Below are 18034 nucleotides of genomic sequence, written 5' to 3'. Positions count from 1 at the left end.
ATTAGCTGTGATCGATAGTTAGTCGAAATATGACACAAAGAGTTTACTTTCATTGAGATTCCTATGATTCCTATGAGACATTTACACTGGACTCGAATACTGTGTTCACTTCAGTGTTGACTTGGTAGCTCTGTTTCCAGTGGATTAAAATCTGAAATGAAAGGCACATTTATTGAGAGGTGTGTTTCTACAACAGCAATGTTGCCTTTGCCTTACTGAGGAGATATGCACTGTTCACGACATTCAGTTCAGTTTAATGTCATGTTTTACTTTATTGACATGTTTATGCTTGCATACAATATTGTCTAATCATAAATGCACAAAAGAAATAATGACATATACAATATGACAATGACAAATATCAACAAAGTAGAATTAAAACGAGGTGCCAATCAATCAATACAATTATATAAAAAATAATGAATGGTCTGTAATATAATATGTGCTAATATAATCTAAATAAAAATCTATTAATATCTTATTCAGACAGACTCATCGAACGCTATTAGTTCACTCAGACACATATATTACACAATCAAGAAGAATAGAAAAGTAATGTGAAGTATAAACACTGAAGAGCAGGAGTTATTAGAAGAAAGTGAAACGAATCAAAATGTTACATTTTCTCTTCCTCAAAATATCAGTTTTGTATGAAAGTAAATATGAAAGTACAGTTAAGATAGTGATGGGTTCACACACTACACTGGAGTCCTGTGTGCGCTGGACACACACGTCAGCTGTTCGGCCCAAGTCATGCATTCTTAAATGAGGAACAATAATACTATTAAAAATGAAAACATTTACACGATAGTTGCAATCTTAGTCACACAAACGTTCAGTCCATCCAAACACACTCATGAGGTTTCAGTGTAATAATACACGTCAGAAGCCAGCCGGATCAGCAAGTGCTGTGCTTATCCTGACTCTTATCTCAGATCTACAGGTCAGGGGATCAGGATTGGTGTTTCCCTTCACTGTCAAGATTCTGTCAATCATTTGTTCCTTGCATCTGCGATCTGTGAAGATCAGACCAGATTCTCTCTCAATATCTTCAATATCCACCTCAAATTCTGCCAGTTCATCTTTGTTTTGTAATTTCTTCTTGGACACTTTTTTCCAGATTTTTAGTTGCTTTTTGGGCAATTTTTGGGAATTAGGAATCTTATAGCATGTTGGCTCTAATACGGTCCCATCCTCCTCCTCCACAATTATCACCTTAAAGAAGTGATTCGGCACTACTTTCCCTCCGTCAAGCTCATATTTCACAACTTTACCATTACCAGCTGGTACGTAAAGTGGGCCGGTGTACACATGAACATTACGGACCTCTTCCTCCTCAGCTATTTCCACACATCGATTCTCCAGCCTTTTCCAGATACCGTGGTTTAATGTGCTACACTGTGGTGTAATGTTGCTGAGCAAGTAAGTGTCGTCCAGGGCTCTCTGACTACCTCTGTGATCGCGTGCCGGAGCGAAATGACCTCGGTCAAAGGGTTTCTTATATGGTTTCTTGCCTTCAGGCGTCTGAAAGGGTTCATGAATTGAATCGTCCACTTTAAAAGATGATTGCTTAAAAAAATTTTTTTTCCTATTTTCTTCTACAATGCTCTTGTTCAGTAACTCATACACCCATGCAGCATTTCTGGTTCGATTGTCATACAGCATGACGTAAGAAGTCTTTTTCTTTATTTCAGTAAATGAAGGAACTTTGTCTTTTAATTTACAGGGCAAGCTTTTCATTGGAGCTGTTTCTGAGCTAAAGCTTGATTTGTGGCCAAACATCTCTGAGAATGGGACACGTATGTAGACGGGTCCAGCATTATTTGTATATGTTTGTTCCATATCACTTATATTACTTTTTTTCTTTTTGTTCTCTCCAACAAGCAGTTCGTTTTCTTCTCTTGAATTGAAATCTGGCAGTTTTCTTCTCTCGTTCTTGATCTCTCCACGAGCTTGAAGAGCACTATCCTCATTTGGATCAGACTGTGCTTTTTGTCTTTTACTCTCATCATAACTCGAACATCTTTTCATCATCTGCACCATTACAGCAAGTGACCAGCTTTTTCTTCTTTTTGAGGTTTCATTCATTCTTTGTGTTTTCCCCCAAGCTCGTTTGATATCATCGACTGGCCAGCAGTCATCATGCTCCTTTTTAACATCATATTTCTTTACTATCTCTTTTTCATATTGTTCAAAGAGAGAAAACTCTTTAAAATATGATATCAAATCCTCAGCTATGTCATCTAAAGAGACCTCAGGTGGGTTTCTTCCCTTTTTATAAAGAGTGCTCCTCAAATCCTTTCCAGAAGCTTTATGATGTTGGTTTTCACACATCTTAAGACAGAAGTAGACTCAAGGTCTTCAAGGTCTCCAACCAAGGATCTTCTCTTCAGGCTGGAAAATAAAACAATAAAAAATCGTTGTTAAAATGTTCCTTAAATCAGGATTTAATTTAATTCATAAGAAACACAAGTATTTACTCACATCAACAGACTGTGATCTGTCAGCTAAACAGAAACTGCTCTGATTTTACTTCACTTCTACATGCACACAACAAACACACACACAAACACAAACACACATGACAAATATATATATATATATATATATATATATATATATATATATATTATAATGCACTCTTTATTTATTAAAGCAGAACACCGTAAAGACTTTTTATCAAGACTATTGTGTTAGTAAAAACAAAAGCCATTTGATACTTGGCTACCACAATATTCCCAACTCCTAAAATATATAATAATTATATATTATGTAAGGGATAATCCACAGCTAGCCATGCATTAAAGGATTTTAATGCACGACGTAGAGGCGAAGAACCGCCCGACGCGAAGCGGAGGGTGGTTGCCTCTACGAAGTGCATTAAAATTCTTTAATGCATGGCTAGCTGTGGATTATCCCGCTTATACCTTGGTTATTTGCCAAGTTAAAAACAAGTTAAAGCTGTAACTGATGTTCACAGTGTAATTTTTTAACAGACGTGTAAAAATGACGGTTATTTTCTTAAGTTACGGCTCGTTAGTTCTAGCACTCCGTCCACTTTAAATAAAGTAGAGCCATCGGATTGCTTTTATTTGAATGAATTATCACATTTATTTAAATTCATTATTAAAAGAGAGAGACAGAGAACTGAAAGAGAAGGAACAGAGAGAGAGAGAGAGAGAGAGAGAGAGAGAGAGAGATGCGTGCGCGAGTTAACGTTACCTGTGTGCGTCTCTTTAAAGTCTAGCAGCTACAGTCCCCTCGTTGCTTAAGCATATAGCTAACTTAATGATTCTTTAATGGATTTATTAAAATTATTTATGAATGACAGGCAACACTGACATTGACAAGGCAATCTTTATTTGAACTAATCATGTCATTTATTTATTGTTAATTCTTTGTGCCGCTTTTTGTCATTCAACAAGTCTTCTTTTTCGTCTTGTGCCTGGGCCCATTTCTCAAAATTGCCATATTCACCATACAAATTAAATGATATGCAAAAATCATCCATTTAGCCTACCTAAATAAACGTTTTCATATGAGTCTCTCACTCTGCTTGCAAGTGTAACTGTGTTACTATGGTTACCAGTGTTTATAGTAGCGGATTCATTTCGAACTGTAACTGTAATCAAACTGACTGGAACTACCTGTGCATTAAAGGGTTTTACTGCACACCTTCCAGCCAATCAGAATCGAGTATTTAAACAGCCCATGGTATAAAAACAAAATAATGATTGGAAATAATTTTGGAAATTTCATAGACTATAAATGCCAAAGCTCCTGGTGAATGAGCCTGTGTTGAGTGATATGAAAAGTGTGTTGAGACACTTCCTCAGTGTGTTACAGTCGAGAGGTTTAGTCCTGAACAGACTTATATCTGATCTGAGTTACAGTGGAGAGGTTTAGTCCTAAACAGACTTATATCTGATCTGAGTTACAGTGGGAGAGGTTTAGTCCTAAACAGACTTATATCTGATCTGAGTTACAGTGGGAGAGGTTTAGTCCTGAACAGACTTATATCTGATCTGAGTTACAGTGGGAGAGGTTTAGTCCTAAACAGACTTATATCTGATCTGAGTTACAGTGGGAGAGGTTTAGTCCTGAACAGACTTATATCTGATCTGAGTTACAGTGGGAGAGGTTTAGTCCTGAACAGACTTATATCTGATCTGAGTTACAGTGGGAGAGGTTTAGTCCTAAACAGACTTATATCTGATCTGAGTTACAGTGGGAGAGGTTTAGTCCTAAACAGACTTATATCTGATCTGAGTTACAGTGGGAGAGGTTTAGTCCTGAACAGACTTATATCTGATCTGAGTCACAGTGGGAGAGGTTTAGTCCTAAACAGACTTATATCTGATCTGAGTTACAGTGGGAGAGGTTTAGTCCTGAACAGACTTATATCTGATCTGAGTTACAGTGGGAGAGGTTTAGTCCTAAACAGACTTATATCTGATCTGAGTTACAGTGGGAGAGGTTTAGTCCTGAACAGACTTATATCTGATCTGAGTTACAGTGGGAGAGGTTTAGTCCTAAACAGACTTATATCTGATCTGAGTTACAGTGGGAGAGGTTTAGTCCTGAACAGATTTATATCTGATCTGAGTTACAGTGGGAGAGGTTTAGTCCTAAACAGACTTATATCTGATCTGAGTTACAGTGGGAGAGGTTTAGTCCTGAACAGACTTATATCTGATCTGAGTTACAGTGGGAGAGGTTTAGTCCTGAACAGACTTATATCTGATCTGAGTTACAGTGGGAGAGGTTTAGTCCTAAACAGACTTATATCTGATCTGAGTTACAGTGGGAGAGGTTTAGTCCTAAACAGACTTATATCTGATCTGAGTTACAGTGGGAGAGGTTTAGTCCTGAACAGACTTATATCTGATCTGAGTTACAGTGGGAGAGGTTTAGTCCTGAACAGACTTATATCTGATCTGAGTTACAGTGGGAGAGGTTTAGTCCTGAACAGACTTATATCTGATCTGAGTTACAGTGGGAGAGGTTTAGTCCTGAACAGACTTATATCTGATCTGAGTTACAGTGGGAGAGGTTTAGTCCTGAACAGACTTATATCTGATCTGAGTTACAGTGGGCGAGGTTTAGTCCTGAACAGACTTATATCTGATCTGAGTTACAGTGGGAGAGGTTTAGTCCTGAACAGACTTATATCTGATCTGAGTTACAGTGGGAGAGGTTTAGTCCTGAACAGACTTATATCTGATCTGAGTTACAGTGGGAGAGGTTTAGTCCTGAACAGACTTATATCTGATCTGAGTTACAGTGGGAGAGGTTTAGTCCTGAACAGACTTATATCTGATCTGAGTTACAGTGGGTGAGGTTTAGTCCTGAACAGACGTATATCTGATCTGAGTTACAGTGGGAGAGGTTTAGTCCTGCACAGACTTATATCTGATCTGAGTTACAGTGGGAGAGGTTTAGTCCTAAACAGACTTATATCTGATCTGAGTTACAGTGGGAGAGGTTTAGTCCTGAACAGACTTATATCTGATCTGAGTTACAGTGGGAGAGGTTTAGTCCTAAACAGATTTATATCTGATCTGAGTTACAGTGGGAGAGGTTTAGTCCTAAACAGATTTATATCTGATCTGAGTTACAGTGGGAGAGGTTTAGTCCTAAACAGACTTATATCTGATCTGAGTTACAGTGGGAGAGGTTTAGTCCTGAACAGACTTATATCTGATCTGAGTTACAGTGGAGAGGTTTAGTCCTAAACAGACTTATATTCTGATCTGAGTTACAGTGGGAGATGTTTAGTCCTAAACAGATTTATATCTGATCTGAGTTACAGTGGGAGAGGTTTAGTCCTAAACAGATTTATATCTGATCTGAGTTACAGTGGGAGAGGTTTAGTCCTAAACAGACTTATATTCTGATCTGAGTTACAGTGGGAGAGGTTTAGTCCTAAACAGATTTATATCTGATCTGAGTTACAGTGGGAGAGGTTTAGTCCTGCACAGACTTATATCTGATCTGAGTTACAGTGGGAGAGGTTTAGTCCTAAACAGACTTATATCTGATCTGAGTTACAGTGGGAGAGGTTTAGTCCTAAACAGATTTATATCTGATCTGAGTTACAGTGGGAGAGGTTTAGTCCTGCACAGACTTATATCTGATCTTAGTTACAGTGGGAGAGGTTTAGTCCTAAACAGACTTATATTCTGATCTGAGTTACAGTGGGAGAGGTTTAGTCCTAAACAGATTTATATCTGATCTGAGTTACAGTGGGAGAGGTTTAGTCCTGCACAGACTTATATCTGATCTGAGTTACAGTGGGAGAGGTTTAGTCCTAAACAGACTTATATCTGATCTGAGTTACAGTGGAGAGGTTTAGTCCTAAACAGACTTATATCTGATCTGAGTTACAGTGGGAGAGGTTTAGTCCTAAACAGACTTATATCTGATCTGAGTTACAGTGGGAGAGGTTTAGTCCTAAACAGACTTATATCTGATCTGAGTTACAGTGGGAGAGGTTTAGTCCTGAACAGACTTATATTCTGATCTGAGTTACAGTGGGAGAGGTTTAGTCCTGAACAGACTTATATCTGATCTGAGTTACAGTGGAGAGGTTTAGTCCTAAACAGACTTATATCTGATCTGAGTTACAGTGGGAGAGGTTTAGTCCTGCACAGACTTATATCTGATCTGAGTTACAGTGGAGAGGTTTAGTCCTGAACAGACTTATATCTGATCTGAGTTACAGTGGGAGAGGTTTAGTCCTGAACAGACTTATATCTGATCTGAGTTACAGTGGGAGAGGTTTAGTCCTAAACAGACTTATATCTGATCTGAGTTACAGTGGGAGAGGTTTAGTCCTAAACAGACTTATATCTGATCTGAGTTACAGTGGGAGAGGTTTAGTCCTAAACAGACTTATATCTGATCTGAGTTACAGTGGAGAGGTTTAGTCCTAAACAGACTTATATCTGATCTGAGTTACAGTGGGAGAGGTTTAGTCCTAAACAGACTTATATCTGATTTGAGTTACAGTGGAGAGGTTTAGTCCTAAACAGACTTACATCTGATCTGAGTTACAGTGGGAGAGGTTTAGTCCTGAACAGACTTATATCTGATCTGAGTTACAGTGGAGAGGTTTAGTCCTAAACGCCGTCGGGTTTTGAGAGACTTATGAAGAGTTTTTTTGTGCTCAGGAGAATGGTATGAACACAAACCTTTTCATGTCATAATATCTATAATTACCTTTAATAAACAGGACCTCATTACATCTGTGTAAATGTTTTCTTCAACATTGTATTGTATTTAATTATTTTTTTATTTAAAAAAATATATATATTACATCTGATTTTGGAAACAACGAGCATTCAATTTGAGTTCCGTGTTTTTATCATACATTTTATAATCTTAAACAATATTCCATGTGAAACTATTAAGCCATAGTTTTCATATATAAAATGTGGATTAGAATGACAAAATGATTTGTTCATATCAACATAATTGAATGGAGTCCTTACCTCTGTCCTCTAGAAACACCCGTTGCAGTGAAGCCTGTTGAGTCTTGATCAGCGATGTGTTCTGTGTTCACACAGTTCTCCCAGCAGAGTGACTCTGTTCTCCAGTAAACGAGGATTTAATGATGTAAACGAGGCGTGTTTCAGATGTCACGCCCTGAAGCTTCTTTGCCGGATCCAGCACTTCCCCAAACATGCTTTTACAGATCAATTCTACACCCGTCTAGTGGTTGTGGGTGTTACTTAGTTTCACAGATTATATATATATATATAAAAAAGTTAAACAAATCATTATTTTATATTAAAATATTTCTATCATTGTATTGTAATTATGATTATGTTCGCAGCAATGACTCGCACCACTTATTTAGTGTTTCCTCACATCAGACCTGTGAACCGGGACTTGATCGGCATTGTGTTGTCCTTCACTGCGCCTTGTTCTGAGTCAGAAATTATATTTAATATTTTTATAATAACTTATAGTACATTTCATAGTATATATTTGTACTGTCCAAATCTATTTGCACACATGCACTTTATATAGTCTTGTGTCAGTCTGTGTGTCTGGTTAAAGCATGTAGTTCTTGTTTGTTCAAGGGTCCAGTCCATTAAAGTGTTGCACAGTTATTTCCACACACACAAAAAGGCAAAAACATGGAAATGCGTTCAGTTAATACTTCCAAACAGCGCTCAAGTATGGCTCCAATACCTTTGAGATCTGACATGTCTTAAATCCGTATAGTATCTTCCCTAGATTCTCATTTAGACAAATTTCTCTTTTTTTTTTTCATTTTTCTTTTTCAGTTTTCTCATTTTGAGGTACTAAAAGGACCGGTTTCTACGGTTCTAAGATACGGTTTCTCCTCCTTCCTCTCTTCAATCCCTCTAGCTAAAACAGCAGGTACTTGAACAGATGAACATATACAGAGGAGGACTGGCTTTAAAGTTAACCTCAAGTAAATTATACAAAGAAAACTTACAAGTTTTCTTAAAAGTGTTTTAAGGGATATAGACTTGATTCCTATTTTATGCTCTGAGAATAATATGCTTATGTTGTATTCTGAAGTGTTGAAATGTCCTGTGCGCTTCTGCTTCTAGGAAGGCACAAAGACACTCAAGAAACACCACATAGTTCAACTTTATCACAGTTTGAGCTCCAGCCTTTTAGACTTTACTTTCACTTCCCAAATGATGCTTTCAAACATGAATCCCGAGAATCTCCGAGATCTGCTGTGTGTTCAGAAACATGGAGAAGAGAGTCAGTATGACAGAGAGGAGAGATATCAGTCCGTCTCTTCCTGGTAAATGACATAACCCGAACCCTTCCTGGTAAGTGTTGGAAGAGTTTCTGATCACTCTGTGTTGAAACATTTTCAGAATCAGAATTTCTTCAACAAAATGCGTATAAAATTGATACTCTCTCAAGTAAAATGCTACACTGTAATCAAACAAAACCTGTCAAATGTACAGTGACTCGCGGGCAGCAATTCGTTGCTGTCGTCTATTCAACAGCGCTTATTTTTTATCACAGCAAATATAAGATAATATAACCTCTGTGTTTGAGGTCAGGAATTCAGCTGTACCTCATCTCATCGCACTCGACAGAAAGAGGAAGTCAAATACATTTGTTTCTGCATCGACACCATTTCAAGAGTTGCAGGAACTTTCCAAGAACTTTCAGCACTGTCATGAGGGATTAACTTAAATTAAGCAAAATAACATTTCTTTGACACACGTGAACTTCTGCTGAAGCGTCTCTTGTTGGTGTGGCGGTCTCTTCTATTTTCTGATCTTTAACAGCAACAATAGTGTAATACTTCATAATCAGAATACAGTGCGTTAAATAGCATTAATTTAGCTGCTCAAATGTAAGACGACACAAAAGACGTGTTCCTCTTCAGCAAAACTCATTTCTATCATCAGTTTCCACACTTTCCACACCACACTCTCCAGGTTTTGGGCAATAGGGAGTCAGGGAAGAGCTCATGTTTTCTTCTTTTGTGGCCGGTCAGTTAGATCTAAAACTGAGCTGGACTGCATGTGGTGTGTTAGTTTGGCCATGGAAAGGCTTATACATTGGTTATCCAAATTTCCTGATTCTTATTTAATAATAGGGAGTGATTTTGATGTTGTTTTGAATGAATCTATAGACAGATGACAATTGCGAGTGGAGCATCCCATGCTGGAAACTATGCAAGGACATTATTTTTTATTTGAATAAAATGATTTTTATTTAAATAAAAATACAAAAACAGTAATATTGAATTGAATTGAATTGAATAAACCTTTATTGCCCCGAGGGGAATTTGTTTTGCACTCATACATTGTAATGTATTATTACAATTTAAATGAACTGTTTTCTATTTTACTGTATTTTAAAGTGTAATTTATTCCTGTGATGCCAAGCTGACCTTTCAGCATCATTACTTTTGAACGGCAGTGTTCATGTTTATACATATGAGTACAAACTGATAGTTCTTTTAAACCTGAATATATTGTGTATATGAATGAGTATTGTAAGAATTATACATTAAATATATATTTATATTACTGTGACGTTGTGTACCTTCCCAGAGAAACAGACAGGAGACGAGGATCCGGTTTATAAGCACCAAACAGCTGAGGTTTATTTTCTGAACGTGTACAACCTAAACACGGGTATCAGGAGGTGTCCTAACTGTTCCCCAAAAAATGTGTCCTTCCACTCACTTTTCTCCGCAACCTGACAGTTCCCCATCAAAACCGCCCTTCCTCCCTAAGCCCCTCCTCCTTAACCATTTCCCTCCCGGACACCTCCCCCCAACAGTAAGTGAATCAAGTAAACATATTTATAACAGAGAATAAACAGTGTCAGCGCCACATTGCCCCCTCCTCAAGTTTCCTCGTCCCCGAGGAAGGTGAAATCCAAGAAATGCTGGGGCACCCGAAGTGCCTCTCTGGGCCGAAACCGTGATCCAATCCTCGCTCTTGGGGTCTGCTGCGGCCCACTGGCAGGTAGCCCATGCCTCAAGGGGGTAGTCGGCCGGTACTCCACCGGACATCCAACAGGGTGATACGATGGCCTCCACTGCAATGTCTGCTGCCATTCGAATGATGATAAGGGCTCATGGTGCGATCTTCAGGCGCCCCCAACCCAGACCGCCCCAGAAGAACTCCAGACCCTCCCGGCACTGCATCTCCAGCTCCTCCGATAGTATCCAGAGTGCCCCCAGGAGCCTGGGTCAAAGGGACACCCTCTTCACAGCCCGCTGAGGTTCCCCACCTCTTGTCCGACGCTGCGTCTCCAGCTCCTCCGTCCGCAGGGTGGGTCGCCCCAGCGGTCTGCCATTGTCCTCTGCTCTTGAAGGGTAGCCGTTCTCCCAAATATGGAACCATCCTGTCCCAGTGTAACACCACAGCCTGTCCCGCTGGCCTCTTCCGAACATGATAAACAGACTTTCCAAGCCTCTTCACTACGTAACAGGGTCCTACCCAGGCACAATCCAGCTTAGGTGAACGTCCCTTTTTCCTCTTCGGACTATAGACCCATACCAGCTCTCCATCATTAAAATCACGTCCTGTACAAATAATGGTCATATGCCCGTTTTTGGCGTATACCCGCCTGCAAAGCCTGACGACGAGCAAACTCATGGGCTGACTGCAGCCGGTCCTGTAGCTGATGGGCATACTCCAATCCGGGTGGGGCCTTTGGTGCATCTAGCGGTTGACCCATCAGCAGGGAGGATGGGGTTCGCAATTCTCTGCCCAGCATGAGGAGAGCTGGCGTACATCCAGTGGTCTCCTGCACCGCACTCCGACTTGCAAGCAGGACCATCGGCAACTGAAGATCCCAGTCCTTTTGATCCTGGCTCACACACAGGGCTAGCTGGGTGGCCAGTGTTCGATTGTACCTCTCTACTAACCCATCATTCTGGGGGTGTAGGGGAGTTGTCCTTGTCTCCCGGATACCCAACTGCCTGCAGAACTCAGAGAACACATGTGACTCAAAGTTCCTCCCCTGATCATTATGCATCTCAGAGGGAACCCCAAAGCGAGCAAACAGACCTTCCAACAGGACATCCACCTCTGTCACCGCCTCCTGGTTGGGAACAGCATAGGCCTCTGGCCATTTTGTAAAGTAGTCCATTGCGACTACCACAAACTGATTTCCTCGAGGGGTCTGTGGAAATGGTCCTAGTACATCTACGGCCACACGATCCATTGGACAACCTACCAGCCGTTGTTGTAGCGGGGCATGAGACTGGCCCGTTGGACCTTTTTTTAGCAGTGCAGGCGTCACACCGACTACAGAATGACTCCACATCCCTACGGCAGGTGTGCCAATAGAACTCTTGCCGAACTCGTTTTAATGTTTTGTTTACTCCAAAATGTCCTACCCCCGGTTGTCCATGCATTGCTTCCAGAACCAAGCGGTGACAGGACTTAGGCACTACTGTCTGCCACCTGGTTACGCCTGTCACAGGTTCCACGAATCCTCTCTGCAACAATCCCAAATTCAATGCCAGGCCATCCCGCATGGACCACAACCCCCTCACCACTGGTCCAAAAGCCATGACCTCTTCCCACGTAGGCCTCCTCCCGGCTTCCACCCAGTCGATAACTACCCGGAGCTCGGGGTCCTTGCGCTGCCCAGCGGCCCATGCTACATTTGAATCAGGCAGCACTGCACAACAAGACACCTCCATCCCCATCTCCGGGTTCATGTCAGCCGGTCCCTGCATCGCATATCCAGCCAGTCACTCACATTGTGGGCAGGATGCCATACAGGTGCGCCTTGACAACCCATCCGCATGGTGACTTTCCCCCTTGCGATGCTGAATGGTGAACTGAAACTCCTGCAGGCGTTCTACCCACCATGCCACCTGTCCCTCTGGCTCCCGGAAAGACAACAGCCAACGTAAGGAAGCATGATCTGTTCAGATCACGAAATGAAGACCGCAGAGGTGATGTCTGAAATGGCTGACTGCCTACACCACGGCTAAGAGTTCTCGTCGGGTCACACAGTAATTACGCTCCGCCCTGTTGAAGGCCCGACTGTAGTAGGCAATCACCCTCTCTCCCTTTTCCCCCTCCTGGGAGAAAACCGCACCCAGGCCTACATTGCTGGCGTCTGTATCCAGGATGAATGGCAATCTAGGGTCTGGGGTGGCCAAGACTGGCGTATGACACAAAGCCTCCTTCAGGCTTTCAAAAGCCTGCTGCTGTTCTTGCCCCCACTGGAACCGCTGTGATTTCTTTGTCAACTCATGGAGGGGAGCAGCAACAGTGGCGAACCCAGGGACGAATTTCCGATAATACGATGCTAGTCCTAGGAAAGCCCGCAACTGCCTAAGGCTGCACGGGACCGGCCAATCGCGAACAGCTGCTGTCTTCTGCTCATCAGTGGCCACCCCTGCCGCGCTCACATAATGGCCCAAGAAGGTCACGGCTTTCTGCATCAGCTGGCAATTCTCCGGGTGCAATTTCAGACCAGCCTGGGCTATTCTGGTCATGACTAGATCGAGAGCACTCAAGGACGATTCAAAGTATTTTCCATGCACTAAAATGTCGTCCAAATAGACCAGGCACACCTCTCTCGGAATACCCTGGAGCACCCGCTCCATCAGCCGCTCAAAGGTTGCCGGAGCGTTGCACAGACCAAAGGGCATGGTCTTGAATTGACAGAGGCCTGTCCCTGTCGTGAAGGCAGTCTTCGGTCTCGCGTCACCACTGAGAGGGACCTGCCAATATCCACTACGCAGATCTAGTGAAGAGAACCACCTGGACCCATTGATCCGATCCAGAGACTCATCAACCCGCGGAAGCAGGTAGGAGTCCTTGACAGTCACCTCATTCGGGCGTCTGAAGTCGACAGAGAAACGCCAGCCGCCGTCCTTCTTGGGGACCAATACCACCGGCGAGGCCCACGGGCTTTCCGATGGCTCTATAATTCCCGAAGTTTTCATCTCTTCTAGGCAGTGATCTGCAGTCGACGGCCTTATGGGAGGTAACCGTCGCGCACGTTACCGGATGGGTGGTGCATCCCCCGTGTTTATACAATGTTGTACCAACCTCGTCTGCTTCTGCAGTTCTTCCAAACCCTCACTACTTCTCTCCCAAACAGCTTTTGCTGCTTGCATCAAAACTGGGCTCTCCCCAACTTGACTGCAGTTCCCACTATCAGAGACAGCTGGTGGTGGAATGGTGGAAAGCCCGACTGCAGAGCCAGACAATGGTGTCTCTACAGACTGTAACGTTGGTGACAAAATTGAAGAGTTTGGACCTGGGACTCCCTGGGCTTGTGAGCTAGGATTCAGACGACCCACGTAGCGCGACTGAGGACCCGTCCATATAGAATAAGTGAATTGGCACCGAACATTTTCCAGCTAGCGTTAGGGTTGCTGCCCTCAAGTCCAAAACCGCAGCTGCCTGGTGTAGGAAATCGATACCCAGTAGACAATATTCTGGAATCTCAGCGGCCCAAACCCACATAACTGTACTGTGTCCCTCCACGCAGATTTCCGCCTCACAACGGCCCATCAAAGTTGCTTTCTCACCCATGACAGTGACCAGGGGAAAACGAGCTGTCTGAAGGACCCTCCTTGTCAAGAATTTAGGATGAATAATGGTGACCGTAGAGCCAGTATCCAACAAGGCCCGCACCGGTTGTCCATCCACTTTAGCCTCAATTCGGCAGCACTCTACTGGACTAACCAAAGCAACAGACAATCCACAGGGAGGTTCTGAAATGGCTGATGGGCCGAGAGCACCTCCCTCTACTCCGGCCCCTGTCCATTTCCCGACGGCGTAGTGGACACAGCCACATCCAGGGTCGCACATTCCCGTCGCAAATTACCTGTTTTTCCACAGCGCCAACAAACCATAAGCTCCCTCTGGGACGTATTCACCATAACAGTTTGCGACTGAGTCTGCTCCCCGGAACATGCAACAAAAACCCTGGGGCGGCCAACATTATTGTTCCGCTGAGCCGTTCATCCAATATCCCCTCTATAACCTGTGCTTGATCAAGGGCTTCATCAAAGTTCAAACGCATCCAGAACCAATGCATCCCTCACGCTTTCGCTGAATGTTGGGTAGCTGCGATGGGCTAAGTGTCGCAGGTCAGCCATAAACACACCCAGGGGTTCTTTTGGTTGACGGATACGCTCCTGAAACTGCTGCCGTAAGGCCATCGGGGGTGTAGTGTCCCCAAAGCGGGGAGACAAAGTATTCTGCCCTCACTGTTAGACTCAGACACAGCTATGCAGATAGATAAACTCCTCGACAATTGACAGTTGTGATGTCCTTTTATTGACGTATCCTTCAATTATCGACAGAGTGAAACTACAAAAAGAAACGAATAAACAGCATGTATTCTAATGTATGTTCACATGTATTTATGCAAAGTCTGGCTAACATTCATCAAAACTAAAAACTATCAAATATAATCTTGTTTAACAAAAATGTTCACAAATATCGTTTTCAAGACTCATATTAAACATAAAATACTCACAAGCAATGCTTTCTGTAAGACAACAAAGAAGGATGAATGTAGATCACGTCAGAAGTGGATTCTGCTGTCAGTCATATTTCAACATGTGCTGTATTTTTAACTCTCATGCTAGTAAAGGTTAAACATAACACTCGTAACAACTACAACGCCTCCTGCTGGAGGGAGAGAAAACTACTCCAGCACACTCCCCGCCTGACGTCCATAGGATGTCACCCTTAATTCTTGGACCGTTGGCTACATTCATTGGAGTTGCGCAGCAGAAGTACAGTCTCTGTAACTGGTCTCAAGAAAGTTTTGCACGTACCCCCAGAAGCAACTTTTATCTCTACTTTCCTGACTTTTCCATCTCGGCTGGGGAAGGTATTGATCACAACTCCCACTTGGTTGTCTTTGAGAAGTACAAGATCTCCTACTTGTAGATTTGGCCTGTTCGTCTGCCATTTTCTTCGATCTTGCAATGTTGGCAAGTATTGAGTTCTCCAGCGGTGCCAAAAGACATTAGAAAGATGCTGCACCTGTCTCCGCTGGCGTCCGTACAAGTCTGACTTGCCAAAGCTTCCAGGAGGGATAGGTGGAGATCCAGTCTTCTGGGTGAGGAGAGTAGCAGGTGTAAGAATGAAGGGACAGTCGGGATCAGATGAGACAGGAATGAGAGGTCGAGAGTTTACGATGGCGGTTACTTCTGCAAGAAGGGTAACGAGAACTTCATGGGTCAGCAGCTGAACTGAGTTGGTAGTTAACATTGGGTCGAGAATACGCTTCACAATCCCAATCATGCGCTCCCAACTTCCTCCCATGTAAGGGGCATGAGGTGGGTTAAAGACCCATGTGCATTCATTCTTATCCAAGAAATCTCGTATCTCCGGGTTATCACACTGGTTTGAGGTTATACCAAGCTCCTTGCATGCACCCAGGAAGTTGGTTCCGCAATCAGACCTGAGTTGCTTTACTGGTCCACGAATGGAGATGAACCCTCGTAAGGCGTTGATGAAACTGGATGACTCCATTGACTCGCTTACCTCGATATGGATGGCCCTGGTACCCAAGCAGGTAAAAATGACGGCCCAGCGCTTACTATTGGCAAGACCTCCACGAGTTCGACGAGAACTGATAGTCCAGGGTCCGAAGACATCGACACCAACGTAAGTAAATGGTGGGCAGACAGTTACGCGATCAATTGGTAGGTCGGACATCTTTTGGGTTTCTGTGTTCCATCTCAGTTTGCGACATTTGACACAGTGGTGAATGATGGAGCTGATGCAATGTTTTCTGCCAACAATCCATAATCCGGCTGTTCTTACAGCGCCCTCTGTGAAATGGCGTCCCTGATGCTGTACTTGTTGGTGATAATGCCGTACCAGTAGTGTACTCACGTGGTGCTTTCCTGGGATGATGAAAGGATGTGCTTCATCATTTTGCATGTCGACTTGTGAAAGACGACCTCCAACTCTAAGGCAGTCAGTGTCATCTTTGAAGGGCGGCAGGTTTCTGAGTGGATTTTGCTTTGGTATCTCTTTCTGGGCTTCGATGCATGCAAAGACTTCAGGATAAGTCTTGTGTTGAAGACAGCTCAGAATAACGCTTTTTGCTTTCCCATAGTCCTCTGGGGTGATACTTTTGCAAATATGCCAACCTTGACACCTGCTTCCATCAGAGATGCTCACAAGTCTCTGAGCTAGAGTCCAAGTCAAGTCTCAAGTCTTTGAGCTAGAGTCCAAGTCAAGTCTCAAGTCTCTGAGCTAGAGTCCAAGTCAAGTCTCAAGTCTTTGAGCTAGAGTCCAAGTCAAGTCTCAAGTCTATTGTGGTTAAAATAAGTGTTGCATCACGTACAGCGACCCATCCAGGCTACTTAGAACACTGCATAGCTATATAAGGAATTCAAAGCATGTAATAAGTTATTATGACTCCTTTATTTATTACAGTATCAGCTTTTATTTTGGTATACTCAATGTAAACAGGCTATTGCAACATGACAAAAACACAAAGAATGCTTTACTTTTAAGTTAATATCTGTATTTTGCCTTGTAGCATGAACATACAGTACAGACCAAAAATTTAGTTTCTGAAGAAAAAGGACTCCCTTGTCTGTCGCTGAATTATAATGAAAGGCCTTGGCTCCTATTGTGCTGGCTCTGTGGGGCTATAAGACCAAATATATAAAAATGTTATACCTTACACTTACAGTACTAAAATTGACATACTCCTATTTAGTGCAAAACTGCAAAACATCACATTGTAGCTAAATGCAAAACACTATTGCAACGAACCAAATGATGTGAAATATACTATTATAAAAATATACTTTTATTGACCCCTTTCCGTGGATGAAAAACACTGAAAAACACTGATTGATCGATATCATGTATGAGGAATATACATTTCGGTAAGTTGTACTGTATCTTTCAACAGCGTCGTGTTTATTTACTATTAGCTAATAGAAAGGGTCGGTTCACGTGCCGTTAGGGATCTGTCACGTCACATTTACAAGCGCCAAAACGGTATTTATTGTTTGAATTTCGTAATAGAATTGACAGAATTTGAGAGCTGAGATTTTTTTTATATCATAAGTACCTGCTCTGTCTAGTCTGTCGGTCTCCGTGTCCTCTTTGCTTCGCGATTTTTCTGTGCATGAGAAAATGGATGTGTGTCGTGAGAGCGTGTGAAAAGTGTCAATCGCGTGAGTCTCACGGTGAATGCGTGACAGTTGGCAGTTCTGTTGAAGTTTTTAAACCCCAAATCTTACGATGAATGGCACAGCAGCCAGCGGCCGGTGCAGTCGAAATGTTTGTTGTCCTCTTATGTGTGGCCGCGCGCCGCAGTTACGTAGGCAGGTTATAGGTAACGGAGGGAGGGGAATAACCATATCTATGGGAATAACAGCGAGCTCGTCAGACGTTTCCTAATAATAAACATTGTTCACGAGTCCCGCAGCTCGAGTCCGAGTCGAGTCTGAAGTCTTTCGAGGACGAGTCTCAAGTCGAGTCTGAAGTCACGCTGTGTGCGACATGAGTCTCAAACTCGAGTCCCCATCTCTGGCTTCCATAAGCATTTC

At 42.7% G+C, this 18034-nt stretch overlaps 1 long non-coding RNA gene across 1 annotated transcript; it reads right to left on the bottom strand.

Moving 5' to 3' along the window:
• Positions 1 to 247: 247 nt before the first annotated feature.
• LOC309480536 lies at positions 248 to 7657 on the bottom strand. The gene is made up of 2 exons (XR_014199678.1): positions 7494 to 7657; positions 248 to 2394 (listed from the first exon to the last, which is right to left on the bottom strand). It is a non-coding gene; the product is annotated as an uncharacterized lncRNA (long non-coding RNA).
• Positions 7658 to 18034: the final 10377 nt, after the last annotated feature.

The sequence above is a fragment of the Leuciscus leuciscus genome (assembly GCF_965113295.1).
Source record: "Leuciscus leuciscus genome assembly, chromosome: 1".
Lineage (NCBI taxonomy): Eukaryota > Metazoa > Chordata > Actinopteri > Cypriniformes > Leuciscidae > Leuciscus > Leuciscus leuciscus.
This window is presented reverse-complemented; position numbering and strand designations above follow the sequence as displayed.